Below are 6656 nucleotides of genomic sequence, written 5' to 3' on the forward strand. Positions count from 1 at the left end.
AATAAATAAAATCAGACATTCGAAGATTATTTTAAACATTTCATTTATTTCCTTCTAGCCATACTTCTACATTAAAAAATTTGAATCTAGCATTTAATAGTACAGTAGAAAGTTTTAGTTAACAATAATTTTTTGTATGTCAAAATAGCTGGATGAGAAGATTTGTAATGTTCCCAACACAAAGAAAAGAAAAATGTTATCACATGTACCCCCAAAATATTTACAACTACTATATATCAATAAAAAATAAAGGTTAAAATCCATACATAGTTAAAAAAGTATGTGTGTGTGTGTGTGTGTGTGTATATATATATGTATAAATTTTTTTTCTTGCTTTTCTGCCTCAGATTTGTAAGTGTCTGGTTATGTAACTAAAAAAATAAAAAACTTTAATGCATGGCTTTAAATACCTACCTAATGTTGTCTTTACTTAAAGTATTCATTTTAATTTTCTGTCTGGTTCGTCTGTCTAATATTGACAATGGGGTGTTAAAGTCTCCCACTATTATTGTGTGTGAGTCTAAGTCTCTTTGTAACTTGCCTTATGTATCTGGGTGCTCCTGTATTGGATGCGTATATATTTAGGATCGTTAGCTCTTCTTGTTGCATTGATCCTTTTACCATTATGTAATGTCCTTCATTGTCTCTTTGGATCTTTGTTGCTTCAAAGTCTATTTTATCAGAGATGAGAATTGAAACTCCTGCTTTTTTTTGCTCTCCATTTGCTTGGTAAATTTTCCTCCATCCCTTTATTTTGAGCCTTTGTGTATCTTTGCATGTGAGATGGGTTTCCTGGATACAGCACACCGATGGGTTTTGACTTTTTATCCAATTTGCCAGTTTGTGTCTTTTGATTGGGGCATTTAGTCCATTTACATTTAGGGTTAATATTGTTATGTGTGAATTTGATCCTGCCATTTTGATCCTAGCTGGCTGTTTTGCCTATTAGTTGATATAGATTCTTCATTGTGTTGATGCTCTTTACCATTAGGTTTATTTCTGGAGTGGCTGGTACTGCTTGTTCCTTTATATGTGTAGAGCCTCTTTCAGGAGCTCCTGTAAAGCAGGCCTGGTGGTGATGAAATCTCTGAGTTCTTTCTTGTTCGCAAAGGATTTGATTTTTCCTTCACTTATGAAGCTTAGTTTGGCTGGATGTGTAATTCTGGGTTGAAAGTTCTTTTCTTTAGGGATGTTGAATATTGGCCCCCACTCTATTCTGGCTTGTAGGGTTTCTGCTGAGAGATCTGCTGTGAGTCTGATGGGCTTCCCTTTGTGGGTAACCCGACCTTTCTCTCTGGCTGGCCTTAGCATTTTCTCCTTCATTTCAACCCTGGTGAATCTGATGATTATGTGCCTTGGGGTTGCTCTTATTGAGGAATATCTTTGTGATATTCTCTGGACCACTTTGTGGTGTTCAAGTCCAGTATTACCTGGACAATCCAAAAAGACAGAATCCTTCCCAAATCATTTTATGAGACCAACATCATCCTGACACCAAAACCCGGCAGAGACTCAACAAGAAAAGAAAACTTCAGGCCAATATCCATGATGAACATAGATGCAAAAATCTTCAATAAAATACTGGCAAGCCGATTGCAACAGCACATCAAAAAGCTTATCCACCTTGATCAAGTAGGATTCATCCCAGGGATGCAAGGCTGGTTCAACATACGCAAGTCCATAAACGTAATTCACCACATAAACAGAATCAAAGACAAAAACCACATGATTATCTCAATTGATGCAGAGAAGGCCTTTGACAAAATTCAGCAGCGCTTTATGCTAAAAACCCTCAATAAACTAGGTATTGACGGAACGTATCTCAAAATAATAAAAGCTATTTATGACAAACCAACAGCCAATATCATCCTGAACTGTCAAAAACCGGAAGCATTCCCTTTGAAATCTGGCACTAGACAAGGATGCCCTCTCTCACCACTCCTATTCAATATAGTACTAGAAGTTCTAGCCAGAGCAATCAGGCAAGAAAAAGAAATAAAGGGTATTCTAATAGGAAAGGAGGCAGTCAAATTGTCTCTATTTGCAGATGACATGATTGTATATCTAGAAGACCCTCATCATCTCAGCCCAAAGTCTCCTGAAACTGATAAGCAAGTTCAGCAAAGTCTCAGGATACAAAATCAATGTGCAAAAATCACAAGCATTCCTATACACCAATAACAGACTTAAAGAGAGCCAAATCAAGAATGAACTGCCATTCACAATTGCTACAAAGAGAATAAAATACCTAAGAATACAGCTAACAAGGAACGTAAAGGACCTCTTCAAGGAGAACTACAAACCACTGCTCAATGAAATAAGAGAGGAGACAAACAGATGGAGAAACATTCCAAGTTCATGGTTAGGAAGAATCAATATCATGAAAATGGCCATACTGCCCAAAGTAATTTACAAATGCCACACTATCCCCATCAGGCTACCAATGACCTTCTTCAAAGAACTGGAAAAAAAAAACACCTTAAACTTCATATGGAACCAAAAGAGAGCACACATAGCCAAGTCAATTCTAAGCAAAAACAACAAAGCAGGAGGCATCACACTACCAGACTTCAAACTATACTACAAGGCTACAGTAATCAAAACAGCATGGTACTGGTCCCAAAGCAGAGATATAGACCAATGGAACAGAACAGAGGCCTCGAAGGCAACACAACATATCTACAACCATCCGATCTTTGACAAACCTGACAAAAACAAGCAATGGGGAAAGGATTCCCTGTTTAATAAATGGTGTTGGGAAAACTGGCTAGCCATGTGCAGAAAGCAGAAACTGGACACCTTCCTGACACCTTACACTAAAATTAACTCCATATGGATTAAAGACTTAAACATAAGACCTAACACCATAAAAACTCTAGAAGAAAATCTAGGCAAAACCATTCAGGACATAGGCGTAGGCAAGGACTTCATGACCAAAACATCAAAAGCATTGGCAACAAAAGCCAAAATAGACAAATGGGACCTAATCAAACTCCACAGCTTCTGCACAGCAAAAGAAACAGTGATTAGAGCGAATCGGCAACCAACAGAATGGGAAAAAAATTTTGCAATTTACCCATCTGACAAAGGGCTGATATCCAGCATTTGCAAAGAACTAAAACAGATTTACAAGAAAAAAAACAAACCAGCCCATTCAAAAGTGGGCAAAGGATATGAACAGACACTTTACAAAAGAAGACATACATGAGGCCAACAAACATATGAAAAAATGCTCATCATCACTGGTCATCAGAGAAATGCAAATCAAAACTACATTGACATACCATCTCACGCCAGTTAGAATGGCGATCATTAAAAAATCTGGAGACAACAGATGCTGGAAAGGATGTGGAGAAATAGGAACACTTTTGCACTGTTGGTGGGAGTGTAAATTAGTTCAACCATTGTGGAAGACAGTGTGACGATTCCTCAAGGACCTAGAAAAAGAAATTCCATTTGACCCAGCAATCCCGTTAGTGGGTATATATCCAAAGGATTACAAATCGTTCTACTATAAGGACACGTGCACATGAATGTTCATTGCAGCACTGTTTACAAGAGCAAAGACCTGGAACCAACCCAAATGCCCATTGACAACAGACTGGATAGGGAAAATGTGGCACATATACACCATGGAATATTATGCAGCCATCAAAAACGATGAGTTTGTGTCCTTTGTAGGGACATGGATGAACCTGGAAACCATCATTCTCAGCAAACTGACAGAAGAGCAGAAGATCAAACACCGCATGTTTTCATTCATAGGTGGGTGTTGAACAATGAGAACACATGGACACAGGGAAGGGAGCACTACACACTGGGGTCTGTTGGGGAGAAATAGGGGAGGGACGGTGGGGGGTGGGGAGCTGGGGAGAGATAGGAAGGGGAGAGATGCCAGATGTAGGTGATGGGGAGGAAGGCAGCAAATCACACTGCCACGTGTGTACCTATGCAACAATCTTGCATGTTCTTCACATGTACCCCAAAACTTAAAATACAATAAAATAAATAAATGGAAAAAAAAAAAAGCATTGCCCAGGTTAAAAAAAAAGAAAAAGAAAAAATGCTCATCATCACTGGTCATTAGAGAAATGCAAATCAAAACTACATTGAGATACCATCTCAAGCCAGTTAGAATGGCGATCATTAAAAAATCTGGGGACAACAGATGCTGGAGAGGATGTGGAGAAATAGGAACACTTTTACACCGTTGGTGGGAGTGTGAATTAGTTCAACCATTGTGGAAGACAGTGTGGCGATTCCTCAAGGACATAGAAATAGAAATTCCATTTGACCCAGCAATACCATTACTGGGTATATATCCAAAGGATTACAAATCGTTCTGCTATAAGGACACGTGCACACGAATGTTCATTGCAGCACAGTTTACAATAGCAAAGACCTGGAACCAACCCAAACGCCCATCGATGATAGACTGGACAGGGAAAATGTGGCACATATACACCATGGAATATTACGCAGCCATCAAAAATGATGAGTTCGTGTCCTTTGTAGGGACATGGATGAACCTGGAATCCATCATTCTCAGCAAACTGACAGAAGAGCAGAAGATCAAACACCGCATGTTCTCACTCATAGGCGGGTGTTGAACAATGAGAACACATGGACACAGGGAGGGGAGAACTACACACTGGGGTCTGTTGGGGGGAAATAGGGGAGGGACAGCGGGGGTTGGGGAGTTGGGGGAGGATGGCATGGGGAGAAATGCCAGATATAGGTGAGGGGGGGAAGGCAGCAAATCACACTGCCACGTGTGTACCTATGCAACAATCTTGCATGTTCTTCACATGTACCCCAAAACCTAAAATGCAATAAAAAATAAATAAATATAAAGTATACATCCCTAATTTCATGAATATCACTATAGCCCTAGCTGTTGACATTGACTTGGGGGTAATTTTATCCAGATTTTAAAAAACGATGTTATGAAAGGTTATTGTTTACAGATGAGGAATACTATAGCCAACCTCAATGCCACAACAAAATGTGATAGGCTTAATTCACAGCCAAATAACTCCAATTTTAACATGAACCTTATATTGTTAAGTAAAATTTCAAAATACAGTACTATATAATGTGAATTTTGGGGTCCTTTGCAAAATGGCTAATTTAAAATGATGCTTTTGAAAGGTTTACAATAACAATGAAAATGCTTATATTTTAAGTGAAGTGCTAAATACAAAATACTCTATTTACCATTATATTTAGACATTTATAGAAAAATGAGATTTACAAATACATCAAATGGTAACAAATGTTTTGGGTTCATGGACTGAAGCGTTATTACCTTTGTTTCTATTTCCTGTGATTTTCAGACTTCTTGATTTTAATTGCTTATATAATAGGAACAAATAAAATAAAACCTTATTAGGAAGTAAACAAATCTGTCATGATTATATCAGACCTTTAAATTGGGGAGGTAGTATGATACGCTAGAATGAATAAGGGACTTAAGATAACTGAATTTAATTCCAAGCTCTGCCCACTTATAATTTGCAGGGCCTAGGTCACCTCTGAGTCTTAATTTCTTCATCTGTAAAACAGGATTATTATCTATCCTGAAGGGTTATTATGATTAAAGTTAAGGCATATAAAGCATCTAGCACATAGTAGGTACTCAGTAAATATTAATGATCACTTTTATTATTATTATTACCAGCGGCAACTTCATTGTACTGTTCTTGAGCAATCTTATCTATTTTCATGATATCAATGGCTATTATGAATATTTGTGTATAAGAAGTCTTTTGGGGGAATATATGCATTAATTTCTCTCGGTGGATGGATAGATAGATTGATGAACTGATTGATAGCTGGGTCATCAGTTACATGTATGCTTAGCATTACTAGATACTATTAGTTTTCCAAAATGATTATACCAACTTACACTCTCACATCCAATGTATGAAACTGCAAATTTCTCCACATTTTCCCCAACATTTGGTATTGTGAATCTTTCTTCCCCCTTTTTAGTTTATTCTGGTGGGTATGTAATAATATCATTTCATGAATTAAATTTATATTTCTCTGATAAGTAATAATGTTAAATAAACATCTTTTCATGCTCTTACTGGGCATTTGAATAGCCTCCTCTGTGAAGTACTTGCTCAATTCGTTGCACATATTGTATTGGGTTTGTCTTCTTACTGGCTTGCAGGCATTCTTGTTATCTTCTGCATGAGTGCTGTACATGTGGGAAATATCTTCTCCCAGGCTGTAGCCTGCCTTTTTACTCTCTTAATGCTATCATTGCTGAACAGAAGTTCTTAATTTTAGTGAAATTCAATTTATTAATTTTGCATTTGCAGCTAGGTCTTTTTTATCTGATAAGAAATTTTTGCCTATCACTTAGATCATGATGGTAATATCCTGTTTTGTTCTAAAAAATGCATTGTTTTACCTTTCACATGTGAAAAACGATCTGCCTAGAATTGATTGTTTATACAAAATAAGTAGGAGTGAAATTTCATTTCTATCTATGTGGATTTCCAATTGAGTCAGCATTTGTTAAAAAAAAAAAAAGACTATTATTTCCTCACTGCATTTCTACGATTCTGGTACTTTAGATCATTTAGCCATCTTAACGCTTCAGGATCATGTTTTAAATGTACAGATCTGATATGGTCATCCCACTG

Source organism: Sapajus apella, unplaced genomic scaffold (assembly GCF_009761245.1).
Source record: "Sapajus apella isolate SASKATOON/1434 unplaced genomic scaffold, GSC_monkey_1.0 scaffold73, whole genome shotgun sequence".
Taxonomy (NCBI): domain Eukaryota; kingdom Metazoa; phylum Chordata; class Mammalia; order Primates; family Cebidae; genus Sapajus; species Sapajus apella.